This window comes from Protopterus annectens, chromosome 10.part0 (genome assembly GCF_019279795.1).
Source record: "Protopterus annectens isolate FY-2018-M chromosome 10.part0, PAN1.0, whole genome shotgun sequence".
Taxonomy (NCBI): Eukaryota; Metazoa; Chordata; order Ceratodontiformes; family Protopteridae; genus Protopterus; species Protopterus annectens.
The window spans coordinates 1,459,933,496-1,459,953,199 of NC_056744.1; positions in this window are offsets into that span (position 1 = coordinate 1,459,933,496).

Here is a 19,704-nt window from a genome sequence, read left to right on the forward strand (position 1 = left end):
GTCTGTAACATTATTGAGGGACTCTGATTGCAAGTACTACTTTAGTTAGAATTTTCAAAGTCAATGGTAGTTGTTGTATAACATTATTAGACTCTGAACAGCACAGCCCTTACCTTTGTCATTGTCTGGAACTCCCAATACTGCACTGATTGCATCTTACTACTGCACAGGGATGGGGGCTATATAGTAAAGTCAGTCTATAGTCCTTAGTTTCTCTCTGTAGATTATTTTAAATCTTTAAATTTCGAGTCTCCCACCAAGACACAAGTGCTCTTCAGCAATTGCATTCTGCTTGCTGAGCACACTCAAGCAAATCTGCAGTCTGCAGCTACCACTCCACCCATACAGTATAAGAAGGAATCAGTACTGCAAAACTACACAAGGATATACATTTTGAGCCTCAAGAGCAGGGTCAGTCCACCCAGGCATTCTACTTATGTTTATGAGCATGAAGCTATGACAGTAAATCCAAAAAACTGAAAAGTCCTGCACCTAAGTCTTTATGACAAAAACAGAAGAAATCCAAAAATATAAATATGGCAAAAGACACCACAGCAGAGGCACAAAATAAAACCAGCAGGAATTTTATTAAAAATAGAAGTAAGCACATTCAGGCAAACATGCCCTTCATCAGACAATAAGAAACAGTTAAAAAACAACATTTAAACATACTGTTGTCCAATCACATTCAGTAGTTTACCCTCCTTTTTCTCAGAACAGGTTTTAAAGGCACAGTTAATTTAAACCAGGACTCTTGTCAGCCCCAAGTCTTATAATCCACCTTGATTCACTACACTCAGTTTCATTAACTAAATCCCCACCTCTTATATTTTTATGCATCACTTGTAGCACCATAAACTTAAAAAAATGGTCTGAACATTCTGAGATATGCAATGCTAGGGCATTTCGTACGTCATGATGTCTAATGTCATACAAGTGCCCAAAAATTCTCTCCTTCAGCATGCAGTTGGTTTTACCAACATAAAATGAACTACACTGTTGACATGTATCTAAATAAACTATATTCCTAGTTCTACAGTTGGCATATCCCCTCAATGAATAGGTCCACCCTGTTCTAGGATGTACAAAAGAATTGTTAGTACAAATTTAGGTACAAGCCCTACAACCATGACATGGATATGTCCCTACACGTCCAGTTTTCATAATAGTGGATATGTTGGACATAGGTTCCTTGCAAAGCATGTCCTTCAAATTTCTATTCCTTCTGAAAGTGAACCTAGGTCTATCCCCAATTATCGCTGCTATCCTGTGATCTGATTGTAACGCTTTCCAATTGCATTGTATAATGTCACAAATCCCTCCTATATCACTGCTATATGCAAGCAGTAATTGTCCTCATGGAGGACCAAATCTATTGTGTCTTTTATTAGTACCTCCATTGGTACCCCTATGATACCACGGTTTAGCGGTCCCATCACACTTGATTCTAATTGCTTCCAAGGACCTATCTATCAACTGTCTATCATATCCTCTTTCTAATAGATTCCCATAAGGACATCAGTCTCAATGTCAAACCGTTCCTCACTTGTACAAAGCCAAGAAATCCTATGGACCTGTTCTTTCACTATATTCGTGAAAGTATGTCTAGGATGCATGCTGTCAAAGGAAAGCAGACTATTTTTCCAACATTGCTTCTTGTATAACATAATATCGATCTTACCTAATGTATCTTTCACTAAATCTACGTCCAAATAATCAATATCAGACTTTGAAGAACTAACAGTGAACCTAAAAAACTCTGTGGTGTTTTCAAGATAACCCACAAAAGAAAATAACTGCTCAACTGTGCCCTTCCACAAAAAGAAAACATCATCGACAAAATGAACATAATGTCCCAAATTGTCAGACCAAGGATGAGTGTGTTGGAATATCACCTCATCCCCCCAAAAAGCTAATACAAGGTTAGCAGGTTAGCATAAGAATTGGCACAGGGTGTGCCCATAGCAACACCCTGTGCCTGCCTATAATAATTCCCTTGGCATGTGAAAATATTACGCTCAAGTATCAAAGCCAGCAATCTACAATCTCTTTCATTGCTGACATCATCCAACTGTGCTTTGTTTGCCAAAACATGTTGTATGGCTTTGAGCCCATAGTCATTGTCAATCATAGTAAACAAATTTTTCACATCCAAAGTGACAAACATATAATCTGAACAATTTGAACTCTCCATATAACAAAACAAACTGGTTAAAAAAATGTGTTGTGTCTCTCAAAATCCTGGGGTATAACTCAACCACCGGTCTTAGGGCACATTCAACTCAAATAGACACATTTTCAGTGGCCCAACCCCGCCCCGAGACAATAGGTCTCAGGGGAGGGTAGGAGCCTTCTTTATGTAGCTTAGGTAAACCCTTGAACTCGGGAATCCTTGGATGTTCAATATGAAGGAATTCATATTGGGATTGCACTAACAAACCACTTTTCTGCATGTTCATTAGCCGGGTCCAAATTTAATTTCTTAAAGTGTTTACCATCACAGGAGATAGAGGTACAAAAGTAGATGTATCACTCAGCAACAAACAAAGTTTGTCACAATAATCATTCTTATTTAAAATGACAATAGCCCCTCCCTTATCAGCTGATTTAATTACAATCCGATCATCATGTTGCAACTGCTCTAAAGCAGTGCGTTGCTCTTGTGTTAAATTATATCTACGTCTATGTTTATCCTGCACATATTGTTCAATCTCTGTCTGACACATCCTAGCAAAAGTAGTGACCATAGGATTATTAATCGGTATGAAATCACTAGGTTTTCTCAACTCTGTAACTAATTCACAAGCCCTATCACAAAACATGTTTTTTAAAGAAACATTTCTAGCAAAACACATGACATCAATAATTACCTGACTGTTGTTGAATCTTTCGCCTTTTCCTGGTTAGTGGTCGCCACAGCGGAACTCCGGTCCACTAATGATTGGCAGTAGATTTTTACGTACCGACTTACCAGGCCTGACGCACAACCTTCAACGAAGGTACGCCCATTCACGCATGTTTCCACACAGAAGACGCTTTAACTGAGAATCGAACAGGACAACGTCTTACTGTGAGGCGACAACGCTACCGCAGCACCACCACCGCAGTACAATAATTACCTGACTGTACAATTACCTGACTGTACTCAGACATATTATCTAGAACAAACGTCAAACCCTTATTCAGCACTGAAAGTTGCTCAACTGAAAACTGGACATTAGATAAATTATATACAATATTAGTACTGTCAATAGTGTCCAAAGTCATTGTGAAACTCTGCATCTTTTCGGTCCCTATGATAGGGAAAAGCTCAGTTTCCTTGAGTTCTTCTTTTTCACAGGAGCTGGTAGCATCAAAAAATTTACACTGTGGAAACCCGATGTTTCTTTGGGCCTAGCTCCCAATAGTGAAGGAGCTCCCTGGCTGTTAGATGCTACGTCCCCCTGTGTCAGGAACACCGACATGGGGAAGCCATTGTTCTGTGTTGGCGTTTTCATTTCAGGAAAGTTATTCTGCTCAGTCAAAGCTGTCGAACTGGTCAGATTCTCGGGCTTCATGCCTGTATCACTTGGATGTCCTGCTGTTTGCTGTTGTACCAGCTGCTGTTCATGTAGCTGGTTTGAAGCAGTCTCCCTACCACCCTGTGTAGAGCCTATTCTCTGTCGTTCATCATTGGTATCACGTGGCCAAACAAAGATGCGTCCTGTTGCAAAATCATTATAATCCTGTACGAGTTTCTTTAATTTCACACACTGTAGCCTGGTGTCAAAAGCCGCTAATGTGTAAAATAAATCATTGACATGAACTGAATGTTGCTCTTCTTTAAATCGAAGTTCAATGTCCCTTTTCAGAGACTCAACATCACTTGCTAATTGTTCTCCTCCAGAGTGAAGAAATCTATAAGCAGTTTCATGTATGTTAAACTGGTTTGTAAATTTATCTCCTGCCATCTGGCAAGCAGCTCAGGGTATACCTCGCCCTGTGTAGGCATACACAAGACATGTAAACCCCTGGGTACAATGGGTATCTCCCTACTCTAATCTGTGCACAGACTGGTTACTAATCAGTCAGTCAATGTGAAGACACACTCCCAACCTTAATAAAGTTTGCTGTATGTAGTTTGAATTCTTACTTATCCCCTCTGAGGCCTTCACTGATAGTTTTCCACTGATTGCCTCTCTGGTTTCCTTGCATTTCACCTGGTTTACACCCCTTGTGCTATCTCCCTCCCTCAATACTAAGTCTATATTAAAATCCTGCTGAGCATGGAGCCATCTTTAAATTTCTAGTCTCCCACCAGGACACAAGTGCTCTTCAGGAATTGCATTCTGCTTGCTGGTAAGCCATTAGACCTCAGGAATTTGTTTAAAGTGTTCAGATTTGTAAAGTTATACTTACTTTTTGCTGTATTTCTATCTATACAACTAGTTTTCATTTTTCTGATTCCTGACTACTGATCTGCTTATTTGTTTATTTAACTGGTTGATTCTGTCATTCAGCAATTGTGTTTTACTGACACTACCACTGCAGCTATGTTGTCTCTATGCTACTATGATGTACTAATACTGCTGTTATAACTGTAATGTAAATCTTGACTTAGTGTTGGGAGTTAGAAACAGTATTTACTGATTTAGCACTACAGTTGTCTCTGCTACTGATTCAGCTGTGCTGTTAAGTGTTTGTTTTCCTTATTCTTGTATGCACAGGATAATTGGCTGATAAATGTATTGTGCATGATTTATTAACCTGTTTCCAAACTGTTATGGACTGTGATGTGGTTACTGTTGAAGCACTCTCAAGCTGTAGCAGTGGCATCTATTCTCCTGCTTATCCATACTATCCTCAGATTTGTATCTTTTACACCCTCCTATCTCCTCTTTATAGGTTCATAGGTAGTTACTAGGCTAGCATTTATAAGCCTAGTCAGAGTGTGCCGTCTTTCACCTCCCCATTGATTAATTAACTGATCCTCTGTCAAGCAGAGCCAATGAAGTGATCCCAGGGGTGTATTTTCTGTTACCCATCCACTCGTCAAGGTTGCTCTTGAAGAGTGTTAGTGAGGGCCTCTGCCTGATGTCATTTGGAGTTTTTTTCCAAAGCATGGGGAGTCTCTGTGACAGGAATCTATCCCTCCAGTATGTTCTATTTATTGTTGTGGCGAGGTTTAGCTCACTAGAGCACGTGGCTCGCAGTGACTTGGATTTCTTTAGGTGGAGCATGTCCATCAATTCTGAGTTGGACATGGCTTTTTTAGTCAGGCAGAAATCACCTCTGAGTAAGCGATATGCCACCAAGTACAGACAGATTTTTTTCAGTCAGGCTGCATAGGACATATATTTGAGACCAGTAATCCTTTTGGTGAGGTACTTTTGTGGTCTTTCCAGCTACTGGAAGTGTCTTGTGAGGTACATCCCAAATGGGGGATTGTACTCTATGATGGGTCTAATGAGTGACAAGTAGAGGGTCACTATAACCTCTTTATTTCTAGATGCGAACCCTTTAGGTAATTAGATGGGCCACATAGAAGGATTTCCTAACTACTTTGGCAATATGATTGTCAAAGGAGAGATTACTATCTACCTGGGTCCCCAGATCTCTTATTATCTCTTCTGTATTAAGGGGCTGCCACCTATGTGGTAATTCGTGGGTGTTTTGTTTTTCCCAGATGGGATGACTATGCATTTTTTGGCATTTAGCTTGAGGCCATGACTTTGACACCAGGTGTCCATCTCAATAAGGCCCTTTAGAGGATGTCCGTGTCAGCCAGACAGTCAATTATAGCTCCCAGTTTGCAGTCATTGACGAACTTGGTTAGCCATAGTCCTCCTGTGTTTGTCTGTACTTCTGAGAAGTATATGCCGAACAGTAGGGGTCCCAGGACCAAGCCTTGCAGGACACCACTTGTAACTGGTTTAGAGTCAGATCTGGAGCCCGCTATTTTTACCATGTGACTTCTGTCTGTTAGCCAGTTGGCAACCCATCTTGTGACATAGGGGTTTATGCTTAGGCTAGTGAGTTTTTCTGTAATACCCGAGTGGGGAATGGTGTCGAAAGCCTTGGCGAGGTCAAGGTAGGCTATGGGAACCACCTTTCCCTCATCTTTGGCCTTGGTGACTGTCTTGAAGAAGTCAACCAAGCTTAGTAAGCATGATATGCCCTTAAAAAAGCTGAACTGGGTCGGGTCAAGTGTTTGGAGGTTCCCAATATCTTTGTTAATGAGTTCCATGATGATGCACTCCATAGCCTTGCAGACCAGGCTAGTCAGTCTTATGGGGCGATAGTTACCAGGGTCAGTTGTGGCCCCTCCTTTGTGGAGAGGAATAACCACTGCTGTGCACCATTCTATGGGCACATAGCCTGTGGAAAGGCTGAGGTTGAACAGCGTGTTTAGGTGGAGGGTTAGTTCGTTCTGTAGTTCGTGAAAGATGCAGCCTGGGACACCATCTGGTCCTACTGATGCTGTGGTTTTGGCTTTTGAAAGGGCTGTTTTCACCTGTGCGTCTGTGATTTTTGGGACGCTACACTTTTACGGTATTGTTGTGGGCCCTTTTGGAGGTGAGAGGGGGATGAAGTTTGCACTGAATCTATCTGCCAGGATGTTGGCAATATCAGTAGGTTCAGTATATTTTGTGCTATTTTGCACTAGTTCAGTGCATATCTGCGAGTTGCCACTTAGATTCTTAACATAGCTAAAGAAGGCTTTGTGGTTATCTTTTGAATCCTTGGCTATTTTTCTTTCGAGGTTAGCCTTGGATGATTTCATGAGGAACCTCAGTTTCTTACTGATACTGATCAGGGATGTCTTTCCTTCTTGGGATTTGCTTTTTTTTCTGAAATAGTTTATTCTTTCTATTGTATAGCTTGTTTATTGCAGGGATCCACCAAACTGGTTTCCTTCTCTTAGAGGAGTGAGTCTTGGTTTTGCTAGGGATGGCATGATCCATGCATCCTTGTAGGTGCTCATAGAATGCATTTGTAAAGGTTTCTGCATCTTGGGCAGCGTTATCCTTTAACGTGGGGGCTGTGAAACTTACCACCTCTGTCTTAAGTAAGGTGAAGTTTACTTTAGAAAAGTTTTTTACTGTGGTTTCCTTAGTTTGGGGTGGTGGTGAGGTGTGGACATCCAGAGTGATTAGTTTATGGTCTGATCTAACCAGTGACTGGTTGACCTCTGGTGTGGAACACCTGTCGCCCATGTTGGTGATGACCAGGTCCAATATGTTTTCATCTCTGGTAGGGGTGTTTACCAGCTGATCCAGGGCATTTGAGTTGATGAATTCCAGGAAACACTAGTCCTGGGAATTTGTACTCGTGTAGTTTTCTCAGTGAATGGTAGGGTAATTGAAATTGCCCAATATCAGGTTGTTTGGTAGGACCTTCATGTTTTCCAGTGTCTCCAGAAAGGTGGAGTGGTGGTCCTGGGTCATGGAGGGTGATCTCTAGCAGACCACAATTTGCATTGTAGATTTGCCCGATGTTAGTTGCACATGGATGATCTCAGAGGTATCATGCTGCGCCACTAACCTGGAGGTGTAGGTATCCATGATGAATATGGATACACCCCCTCCTTTTGTGTTTCAGTCCATGTTCTGTGGCCAAAATGTGTGGTATGAGTTGTAGCCCGGTAGTGCTGGGGTGCTCTCTGGAGCCTTGAACCAGGTTTCAGTTACTGCACAGATGTCAGCGTTCTCCATACTGAGGAGTGCTTCGAGTGTGTGCATTTTGAGATTTAAACTCCTGGCGTTGAGTAGCATGATCCTCCGTTTCTTGTTAATTGTGCTGTTTACGGAGGTGGGTTTGATGTTTGAGGCTTGCCTAAAAAAGGCACTATGGGGGCAGCAAAAGCTTTGGCCAGTATTCGAATGCCTAGGGGTGACAGGTGCAAGCCATCTCTTGCGAAGCAACGTGGCTTGTCGTGCATGTCATCCCAGGCTAACAAACACTGGATCCCCTTTGAATGACACCAGAAGCTTAACCAATTGTTGAAATTGATAATTTTTTCTTTATACTGAGGTATCATTCTTGGTGAGGGCAGGATGCTACTCAGGGTCAGGGTCATACCAGCCTGGGCTACATGATCAGAGAGCTCTTCCATGTCTCTTTTCATGTAGTCCAGGGAGGTACATCTCAGGTCATTTACACCAACATGAACAATGACAGAGTCATATTTGTACTTGTTCTGGAGTGACCTGAGTGCTTGTGTTATGTGGCAAATTCTAGCTTCCGACAGGCAGCTAACAGTAACCTTCTGCTTATTAAGCCTAGTGAGTGTGACGTCAGTGTGTCTGACTATAGAGTCACCTATTACTAGTGTGTTAGGTATGTTATTTTGCCTTAAGGGCTGTGATTGTGTGGCACACTGATTTTGTGTTTTATGTGTTGTCTGGTGTGTGATGGGAAGTGCAGGTTGTTTGGGTGTCTGCTTTGGAGGTTTCTGATGCTTTTGCAGGTTTTTATTTAGAGCATCCGAGTATGATTTTGTGTATTTATGTGTATTTTTTGCCAGTGCTGTTTTAGTAGGTCTGTGTGCTGCTAGAGTAGTGGTGCAAGTGTTAACTTTCTCCTCTTGACTGTCTGTTCCAGTCTTGGGTGGAGCTTCCAGTTTGGCTGTACAATTGCATCTCTCGCATATGTTAGTGTTTTGTTGTAGGAAGAGAGGGCTGTCTGTGTACATGAGGCAGTTGTAACATTGCTTCAGGATACCCAGATTCACCAGCTGGACTGGAGAGTGCACCTGAAGTTGTCCTTTGGTCATGCCTGAATAGTAGGGTGAGCTGCTTAGTCGCTTGGTTGGTGAGGGGTGAATAAAGAGCCTTGCCCTGCTGGGCAATCAGTGTCAGGGTATATTAGTACTTGCTATTAGGTCTGAGCAAGTGCTGGGCCGTAAGCTGTTTTTTTGAGTACTTACGTTGAGAGTTAGACTAGTTTCAAAGGAAAAACTGAATAGGAGACTTAGTGGAGCCGGGAATAATTTAACCGTAGCTATCCGGCACTGCCCTGTGTGCATAACCGTGCAAATGCGTTTTTTATAGTAGAGAAATGAAAGAGAGAGAAATTAGCCCAAAATGGCCAATAAACTACTAACTTCTGGGCTGGAACCACTCCTCCAGGGACAGATAGGTTGCTCAAAGCTCCCCTCTCTCACAGATGAACAGAGAAACTTCCTTCTATCCAAGTAAGGTATGGGCAACTCAGAAACTAGTATCACAGCCCTGAATTCAGCACTAGCCTGAAAACTGGACTATACTAGTTTAGAAAGGCGGGAAACAATGAATTTTTTTTTTTTTGTTTGTTTTGTTTTTTTGAAAAGATAAGATAAAAACAGTAAAAATAATACACTTAAAACAGCTTTAAACAACTACAAATGATCAGAAAAGGTTATCACACTTTAGTGTGTAGCCTACAACAGTTAAATTATTTAAACAAAAAAACAACTTTTTAAAAGTGCAGGCAGTCAAATAAGTACAATATGCAAAAAAAACAAGCTTTTAAATCACAATAAATGCTGGAAAATCTGCGTTTAGGTGGAAAACAGTTAAGTACAACAAGAAAGTACAGAAAACTGATACTTAATCACTCCAAAGTTTCTCTCCTAAGCAAGAAGGCTTGTATCAGTTTAAGGCTTTCTAGTGCTACCCAGTAGGTTAGTTACAGGAAAGATGGGAAACAAGCGCAGATGTGGTCTTTTAAACCAGAAAGTTGAAAGAGATGGACAAACTGTCCAAATGGTCAATAAACTACAATTTCTGGGCCAAGAATCTCTCCTCTCATGGTAGACAGGCTACCTAGTGCTTACCACTCCCACTGATAAGCTAGGAGGCTTTCCTCCAACACAGAAAGGCTTGCGGGGCTCAGAAGCTTACCAACAGTCCTGGAAACAGCAACTCTGTATCTGGGCTAGGCTAGTTACATTAAAGGTGGGAAACAAGCGCAAGTGCTGCTTTTTCAACCAGAATATTGAAAGAGATGGAAAAAAACTGTCCAAACAGCAAATAGCTACAATTTCTGGGCCAGGAACCACTCCTCTTGTGGTAGATAGGCTACCTAATGCTTACCACTCCCACTGATAATCTAGAAGGCTTCCCTCCAACACAGAAAGGCTTGGGGGGCTCAGAAGCTTACCAAGAGTCCTGGAATACAGCAAATCTGTACCTGGACTAGACTAATTACAGGAAAGGTGGGGAACAAGTACAAACATAGGCTATTAAGCCAGCAAGTTGAAGGAGATGAAAAACTACCCAAATGGCCAAATAAACTACAATTTCTGGGCCAAAACTCACTCTTCCTGTGGAGGATAAGCTACCTAGTGCTTATCACTCCCACTGATAAGCTAGAAGGCTTTCCTCCAACACAAAAAGTCTTGGGGGCTCAGAAGCTTACAAACAATCCTGGATACAGCAACTCTGTAACCAGACTAGGCTAGTTATAGGAAAGGCAGGAAACAGGCACAAGTGCGGCTTTCAAACCAGAACGTTGAAAGAGATGGAAAAAACTGCCCAAACAGCCAATAGCTACAATGTCTGGGCCAGGGACCACTCCTCTTGTGGTAGATAGCTACCTGATGTTTACCACTCCCACTGATAAGCTAGAAGGCTTCCCTCCAACACAGAAAGGCTTGAGGGGCTCAGAAGCTTACAAACAGTCCTGGATACAGCAAATCTGTACCTGGACTAGACTAGTAACAGGAAAAGCAGGAAACAAACACAGGCTTTTAAATCAGAAGGTTGAAAGAAATGGAAATGCTTCCCAAACGGCCAATAAACTATAATTTCTGGGCCAGAAACCACTCCTCCTTTGGTAGATAGGTTTCCTAGTGCTTACCACTCCCACTGATAAGCTAGAAGGCTTCTCTCCAACACAGAAGGGCTTGGAGGGCTCAGAAGCTTACCAACAGTCCTGGATACAGCAAATCTGTACCTGGATTGCACTAGTTATAGGAAAGGTGGGGACCAAACGCAAAACGGGCTTTTAACCAGAAAGTAGAAAGAGATGGAAAAACTGTCCAAACGGCCAATGAACTACAATTTCAGGGCCAAAACCCACTCTTTCCATGGTAGATAGGCTACCTAGTGCTTACCACTCCCACTGATAAGCTAGAAGGCTTCCCTCCAACACAGAAAGGCTTGGGGGGCTCAGAAGCTTACCAACAGTTCTGGATACAGCAAGTCTGTATCTGGACTTGACTAGTTACAGGAAAGGCAGGAAACAAGCTTAGAATTTATTTTTTTATTATTGTTACAGAAAAGCAGCAAAAACAGCAGTAAATACAATTCAAATTGTAGTGCAGGACAGCACACCTGAGCGTGTAGCAACACTATGGCAAATACTATAAGTGCAATTAAATAAACAAATGACTAAAAAACAAGTGCAGAAGGCAGTAAATTAGAAGGCTACTAACAAGTAGTAAGTGCAAAGTAAGAGCGACTGAACAGATAACAGCATGCAGAAGAGCAACTAAGACAGTTACAGTAAGAGCAGATGAATAGGATATATATATATATATATATATATATATATATATATATATATATATATATATATTTTTTGGGGGGGGGGCAGAGCAGGATTAAGAGGCCACAGGGGTTATCCTTCCCAAATGCTCTCTTTGTACACAGTAGGAGTGCCTGAAATCAGAATATGATCTCACTGCACTCAGTTGAATGAGCAAATGAGATGGGCCCAAAAGGAGTATCCAAATACAAATCTACAAGAGGGGTGGGCAATTTCAAAGCCACCAACATTAATACCAAAACAAGAACAGGGAAGGTGGGTGGGGAACTAACTGTAGAGAGACAGCCACAACTTCAGTTGAGTTAATATTCAGTGAAAAACACAAATAAATAAATTAAATACAGTACTATACGCAAAAGAGCAGATAAAAAAGTGTACTTAAATTCACTTATAACTTCCTTTAACCTATCTTTGTCTCATTCTACTAGCTCCATCCTCTCTTCTCTCTCTCTCTCTCTCTCTCTCTCTCTTCAGAGCACACTCAAGCAAATCTGCAGTCTGCAGCTACCACTCCACCCATACAGTATAAGAAGGAATCAGTACTGTAAAACTACACAAGGATATACATTTTGAGCCTCATGAGCAGGGTCAGTCCACCCAGGCATTCTACTTGCATGTTTATGAGAGTGAAGCTATTACAGTAGCAGTATTTCTTAGTAGTTCTCAGTGTGCTAATAAAACTGACTGTTGTAGCCTTGTGTCCTCCCACCCCCCACTCCCCAGCTAGTGCAGTAATCCTAACTGTCCAATAGACAGTATATATTTAATTCAGATCCCTGTGACTAAATTAACCATCAAGCAGCCCTCTCAGTGCTTTCTGCCTTAGTTTGTATCACTTGGAGGCCCACCTGTTTATTTGCATCTCTATACATCCCCCTTCATTGCTAATGTATCTCCCTACTCTAATCTGTGCACAAACTGGTTACTAATCAGCAAGTCAGTGTGAAGACACACTTCCAACCTTAATAAAGTTTGCTGTCTCTTCTCTCCTTCATTTTACAGGTAGTTTGAATTCTTACTTACCCCCTATGAGGCCTTCACTGATAGTTTTCCACTGATTGCCACTCTGGTTCCTATCTCCCTCCCCCAATACTAAGTCTGTATTATAATCCTGCTGAGCATGGAGCCATCTTTAAATTTCTAGTCTCCCACCAGGACACAAATGCTCTTAAGCAATTGCATTCTGCTTACTGGTAAGCCATTAGACCTCAGGAATTTGTTTAAAGTGGTCAGATTTGTAAAGTTATACTTACTTTTTACTAATGTCTTGGTGGGCTCTGCCCCGCTCTGTTCCCCCTTGCTAACGCTCGGGCTCTCTCCGCTACCATGCCCTGCCACCTCTTCCCTCCTGCCCCCACTACCTCTACATTTATAGTAATCACAGCCACACCCACAGCTCACCCTCACATTACCTCCACCAATCATAGCTCCTCAAGTCAGATCACATTATACCACCCCAACTTACTCCACACAAAATACTCCCAATCACTCTCATTCCCACTAGGCATTTTTTACATCACCCACACTCCTTACCCATCCACATATAGTGCAACCCTTTAATTCCTATTCAGACCCCCACCTAGTACCATCTTAAACTTTATAACCATGACTATCACACAACTAAGTCTAGTCTGTCTTCTCATAATTCTTTATAACACCACAAGTTATCACTCTAGCAATATCCCTAAACTTAGTAGCACAACAGTACATTATGCACTCTCATACACAGACACCACACATTATAATAATATCTGCCCACAATTGTTCAAGAACTACATAACAGACCAATTCAGAACTAAACACATATGCTCTCATTCCTACTCCAAAAAAACACAATACTTTCTCACACTCCTCACCAAACTCCAACATCTGTATCAGCATTTTAACACCAGGCTCACCATAAGTGGGGATATCCACCCCGACCCAGGCCCAAATCCATCCTGTCCAACACAAACTGCTCCTACACAAATGTCAGAACATAACACCCCCACTATCTTCATCCCTGGGCAAATCAACAACAGCAGGAAAACCAACCATCTTTTAATGTTAAATATTAATATTAGAAGTATCAAAAATAAAATACCACACTACTCCCCAGACATAGTTGCTTTAACAGAAACCTGGCTAAATAAAAACATAGCTAACTCAGAAGTTCTCTCTACTGGCTACAATATCATTAGACAAGACAGACCACTTCGTAAAGGGAGTGGAACTGCCTTTCTGTATAAGTCCAACTTAACTGTACATCAATTACCAAACTCCTACCTCTCCCCCAATAATTGGGACATACTTATCTCACAACTTCAACTTCACCCTAAAAAGGTCATGACTACAATTGTGATTTATATTCCACCTGGTAATACACCTGCTAGCCTTGAATACTTCTTATCCTGGTGTTCTTTCACATACTCACAAGAAACCCTTATTCTGGGGGATTTCAACCTAGATTGGTTCACCTGCATATCAGAACCACCAAGTAATCTAATAAATCTCCATGGCTACCAGCAGCTAGTCCAAATTCCAATTAGATGTGATAAAAAATATAAAAGGGAATCTATCCTTAACTGGGTCCTAACTAACAACCCCACATTGTACCCCCACACAGGCAGTCTCCCAGATACCTTAAGTGACCACAACGTAACATACTTTATACGTAGTAGAACAAGTTTATGCAAAACCACTAACTATATATCCACTAGAAACACAAAAAAAATCTCTCTTGAGGTCCTCAATACTTTACTCTGTAACTGAGACTGGACCCCCCCCAAAAAAAACCCTCCCACTTGACCAGGCTGTAGCGTATTTCAACAAAACTTTTCTACAACACCTAAACACTGTCACTCCATTGCGTAAAATCATGGTTAGAACCTCTACAAACCCCTAGCTTAGTAAAGAAACCAAACAAATCCTCAAGTCCAGAGACACTGCCTGGCTTTACTATCAAAAAAACAAAGAAACACAAAGCCTAACTAAGTACCAAGAACTGTGCAACTGTGCAAAAAAATGCATTAGGCTGGACAAAAAATCCTACTACATGACATTACAAACTAAATACCAACACAACCCCCAAAATTTTTGGAAAAATGTAAACCAGCTACTAAAACCCACCCAAAAGGCTACCCCAAACCAACCACCCCTGACACTAAAGTTCCCATCGAAACACAATTCAACTCCCACTTTGTGAACTCAATTCTATCCTTAGTATCACAGGACAGTTCCTTCCTCACTATCCCCCCCAACACAAATAACACTAATACAAGCTTTACCCTCAAAACAGTTTCCACCACTTCAATCAAAAGCATGCTCTCCAAACTAAAAACCTCATCAACAGCAGCCGACCTACTCCCCAGCTATTTCTTGAAACTCACAGCAGATGCTATTGCTATCCCAGTCTCCACTCTCATAAACAGATAAATTGTTGAAAACTATGTGCCCAAACTCTGGAAAATATCCTATGTTACACCCATACATAAAGGTGGGACCTCCACTGAACTTAATAACTACAGACCCATTGCTTTACTCTTCCCCCTGGCCAAAATCCTAGAAAAATGCATCCATACCCAGATGCTAAAATATCTCCTAGACAGCAACATCCTGTCACCTACTCAGCATGGTTTCAGACCTGCCCATAGTACCACTACAGCCCTCCTCTGCTTCACAGACACAGTAAACTGTCTCAAAAATGAAGGCCTGCAGGTGTCAACTCTTTTTTTGGATATGTCCAAAGCATTTGACATAGTCTCGCACCAAATCCTGCTAAACAAACTAAACCAATATCACCTATCAAATTCCACTCTTACCTGGTTCCAAAGCTACTTAACTGACAGGTACCAAGCTTTGAAATGGGAAAATTCTCTCTCTCCTCAGCTGCCCATAACTACAGTAGTCCCACAGGGTTCTGTCTTAGGACCACTACTATTCACAATTTTCACAAATGACCTCCATACCTCCACACAGCATGCATCTATCATTCAGTATGCAGATGACACTACCTTAATCTGTGCTGCACAAAACATTCCCACCCTCCTGCAAACAACTCAACTAGCATTCTCTGACGTTGAAAACTACTTTACCAAAGCCCAACTTATCCTCAATCCAAAGAAAACTCAGCTTATGATTATAACCAGTTCTAACAAAAACACTGATAACAGTCAATTCACTATCTACTCCACAAATGCTGCTTCAATCACTGCAGTGGCACAGGCTAAGCTATTGGGAATAACCATAGACTCCCACCTAACATTTGATAATCATCTCAACTTAACTATTAAAAAAGTACATGCCAAACTGGGATCACTCTACCGTATCAAACAATTTCTTACCAAAAACACAAGATCAGCCATTGCTCGGTCCCAACTTCTATCCACCCTACTCTATGCATCTCCCATTCTGACTAATCTCAACAAAACTGAACTAAGCAAAATGGAAGCCTGCTATAACAAATTGCCTGCTTTGCTGCAAATTGCTCATATAGAACTCATCACTGTGCTGCTTTGAGACAGCTCCACTGGCTTGAACTGCCCACCCTCCTAACCTACAATCAGCTCTGCCTCTGTCATTCAATCTATTACCTCCCCAATAAGTGTCCTGCTCTCAAAAACCTAGTACAACAACACTCAGCCAAAAGACCTCTTAGATCAACAAGCAAACTACTACTAGAAGTCACCAACAGCTACAATAGCTTTGGAGATGCACTATATAGTAGTTCAGTGGCTAAAAAATGGAACTCTGTCCCCACTAGCATTCAAAACATCATCCAAAGCCTCCTTTAAAGACCTCATCAGGCAACATCTCAAGCAAAGTTGGCAGTGCCATGATTGCTCCCCAGGCTAGTGAAAGCTGATAAGGTCACATACTAAACCTAGTGTACTTGGTAATAGTTTTCAGTCTTACTCACAAACACTGGCTAATTTACAATGTATGTACTGTACCTGTGTACTATGTATGTATTCTACCTATGTTACAAATTTCAGCTGTACACCACAAATCTATTAATTGCCTTTATTTTTAAATTAATATTTTTTTGTTTGTTCTCTCCACTGTAACTGTTGATGTGCTGCATACCACTGTAAAAACATGTCTTTTGTAATTTCTGTGTATACTGATCATGTCTAAATAACTAAATGTATCTGTAATTTTTCTATGTGGAGCTTTTCTCCCTGGGCCTCTGCTGAAAAAGGGCCTTTTCAGCTCATTCAGACACCCCTGGTTAACAAATGTAAAATAAATAAAATACATTTTATTTATTTAATAGATTAATTATTCCGAAGGCAGTCATTTATTTATTGTAGTTCACAGGGAGGAACCTTCTTCTAACTGACTTTGTTAACAATAATGTGATCGAACCTTTAAATAGGTGTCAGTTATGGTATGTGAGAAGCTTTGTGGTGCTGGAATTAACTCTTCTTCTCTTACACCCTCTTCCCATACTATCTTAGAAACACTAAACTTTTCCATCTTATATTCTGCCATTGTCTTTTTAGGGGACGTGATTAGTAGCATCAAATGCCACTGGCCAACATTTAGATATTGATCTGTGGTAGTTGTTTCTGTTATCTGTCTGTTTAGCAGAGCGGATTAACTCTTGGATTCAGAAAAAAAACGCTATTAAGTACTAAGAGCTGCAAACAAATGGCAGTTTCCTTGATTATGGGGAATGTGATTCAGAGTCACGATAGCTGCAATGAGGCCTCATTATCAATTAATCTGCATGTCTCCAGAACACGTGTTACAGCTAGTGTGAATAAGGATCTTCTTGTGATAATACCCTGTGGCAACCTAGGCTTCACATTGGCACAGGCATCCCCCTCATTCACTCTTCCATCCCCATGCACAAATTTAAAGACACACACACACACACACACACACACACACACACACACACACACACACACACACACACACACACACACACACACACACACACACATCTCTCTTAACTATACCTGAGTTGACAAAATGTCCATCATGTAGTCTTTTAGTTTTTCTTGCCCCTCATAAATCATAGGCCATTGCAGTCAGTTAATAATGCCAGACATTACAGTATCACATTTATTATTTAAAAAAAATATACATGCAAGAGCTTTGTTGTCATGCAGAGGGTGAAGGTGTTGTTATTGAGGTGCTTCCTGAGCCAAGGATACAGGGTTTGAAGCTTTTTTCTATGCTGCTCTTGCATTTTTCTTTTTAAAGAGTATTATTGGTATATAGTTTTAGAGCAGAAGACTAAACCTTTGCCAGATGAAGAGTTGCTACCTGTGTCTACCTGTGTCAAGAGTATACAGTTTGAAACTATTTCTAGCATTCTTCATTTTTTATTGCATTAGGTTAATATTTAATGAGTGCCATTGGTGTTTTTTGTTAACTCCATACATGTTATGCATTCTACGCTGCAAAACCTGTTATTCTATTAACTTTTTAAGTGACTTAGGATAAAATTTCAAACCCTCGGTGTCTAGCATTTCCCTATCACTCATAAGCATATCTCTCAACCTCTTAGTACAATAAATGTGAACAAAGGCTAAAATAATCAGGGATAAAGGCCCACAAATAGGGACACATTTTAAATATTGTTGTTATATGCTTAAAAAGTTAATGGAATAACAGGATTTGCATGTTCATGCAGTTTTTGAGGGATATGAAGTTTGAAATTCAAATGTATGTCAGTATTTAGTGACTTCAGTACTCAGTGATTTGTTAGAAAACCACAAATTTTATGAGGTCAGACCAAAAATATGAGGCAAAAATCTGGATATTGTGTGAAAATCTGGACACTTGAGAGGTATGTGATAAGCCTTTTTGTTCTATTAAAGTTGTAAGTGACATTAGAGTAATATTTACAGACTATCTCTGATGTGTGGTATGCCTCCTTCCAATATTGCAAGATTTGCTCATTAGTCCAGGAGACTTTAATAGTATGATAGTCCCCCCACCCTTCTTATCTGCTAACTAATCCCCTATACTGCGGCCACCCAGGCATACAAACAAACACACACATGCACACTGACATACACCTACCTTACCTATCCCCTAACTAATCCCCTCTACTGCAACCACCTAGGCAAGCACAAAATCACACACACACACCAACACTCAACTGAGACCACTCGCAACTCTGCCTATACTCACACATGCAGCCAAACACATAGACAGATGCAAGCATTACCCACCACTACCTGTCCACTAAACTTTCCTGAACTTACCTGTAATGCAGTCTGACCCATTAAATGTAATGCATGAAGGGTAGGGTACATGGTTTTGATTGCACACTGGTAGGAACAGAGGGGTTAGAGAATTCTTAAGCAAGAGATCGAGGATAGATTTGTGTCAGATCAAAATGCTTAAGCATGCATCCTATGGTTTTAGTTACTTTATTTGAAAATCTTTTGGGATTAGGAAGGTCATTTATTTGTTTTTCTATGTAATATGATCCAATGCAGTATTTCTGAAGGTTGAGCAATTCATTGCTTTCCAGGGAGTCTGGGTAGAGTCTCTTAGTTTTTGGAAGTTGTAGGACAGCTTTTCTTTTGCTACGTGTTTCATGTAAAAAATGGATCATAAAAAGAATAGGGTATTTGTAAGGAGGATGCAAGCCACATCAGGGAAGCAGGCACTGTAGCACTGAGGCGAGTTGTGGTAGCTACTTTTGTTCCATAGTGCATAGACAGGGCCATTTGATCTATTTCTGCTGATGGAAATTATAGGTGAGACTTTTTTTTTTTTCGTTTTTTAGATGTTATAAAGCATTACTTAATAAGGTCAGGCAGTGCAGTTTAGAACTGCATGCAAGCAATAATGCCTGCATTATTGGGGAAATAATGCTTGTCCAGGGGTATTGGGAGGCCTAACACTACAGATTTTGTCATATACTTCTGTACTGTGTCTCATTGAGCACGTCATTCACTGATAAACCAGTGAGGATTAAAGTCAGTCAATAATGACAGACAAGAGTTTCTGACTTCTTATTCTGTAATGGGTCTAAGCTGATAGACTGCCTGTTACAGTCAGCCCCACCTCTGTCCACTCTCTTGCACTCTCTTCAGCTCTGTTTCTGTTCACTCTCTTGCATTCTTTCTCTCTCTCCCTCTATCTCTATCTGACTCTCACACACAAGCAAGCATACACACACTTTTCTTTCTTTTTTTTCCTTGTTTACTTGTTTTAATTTTATGCTCACTAAACAACTTAGTATGC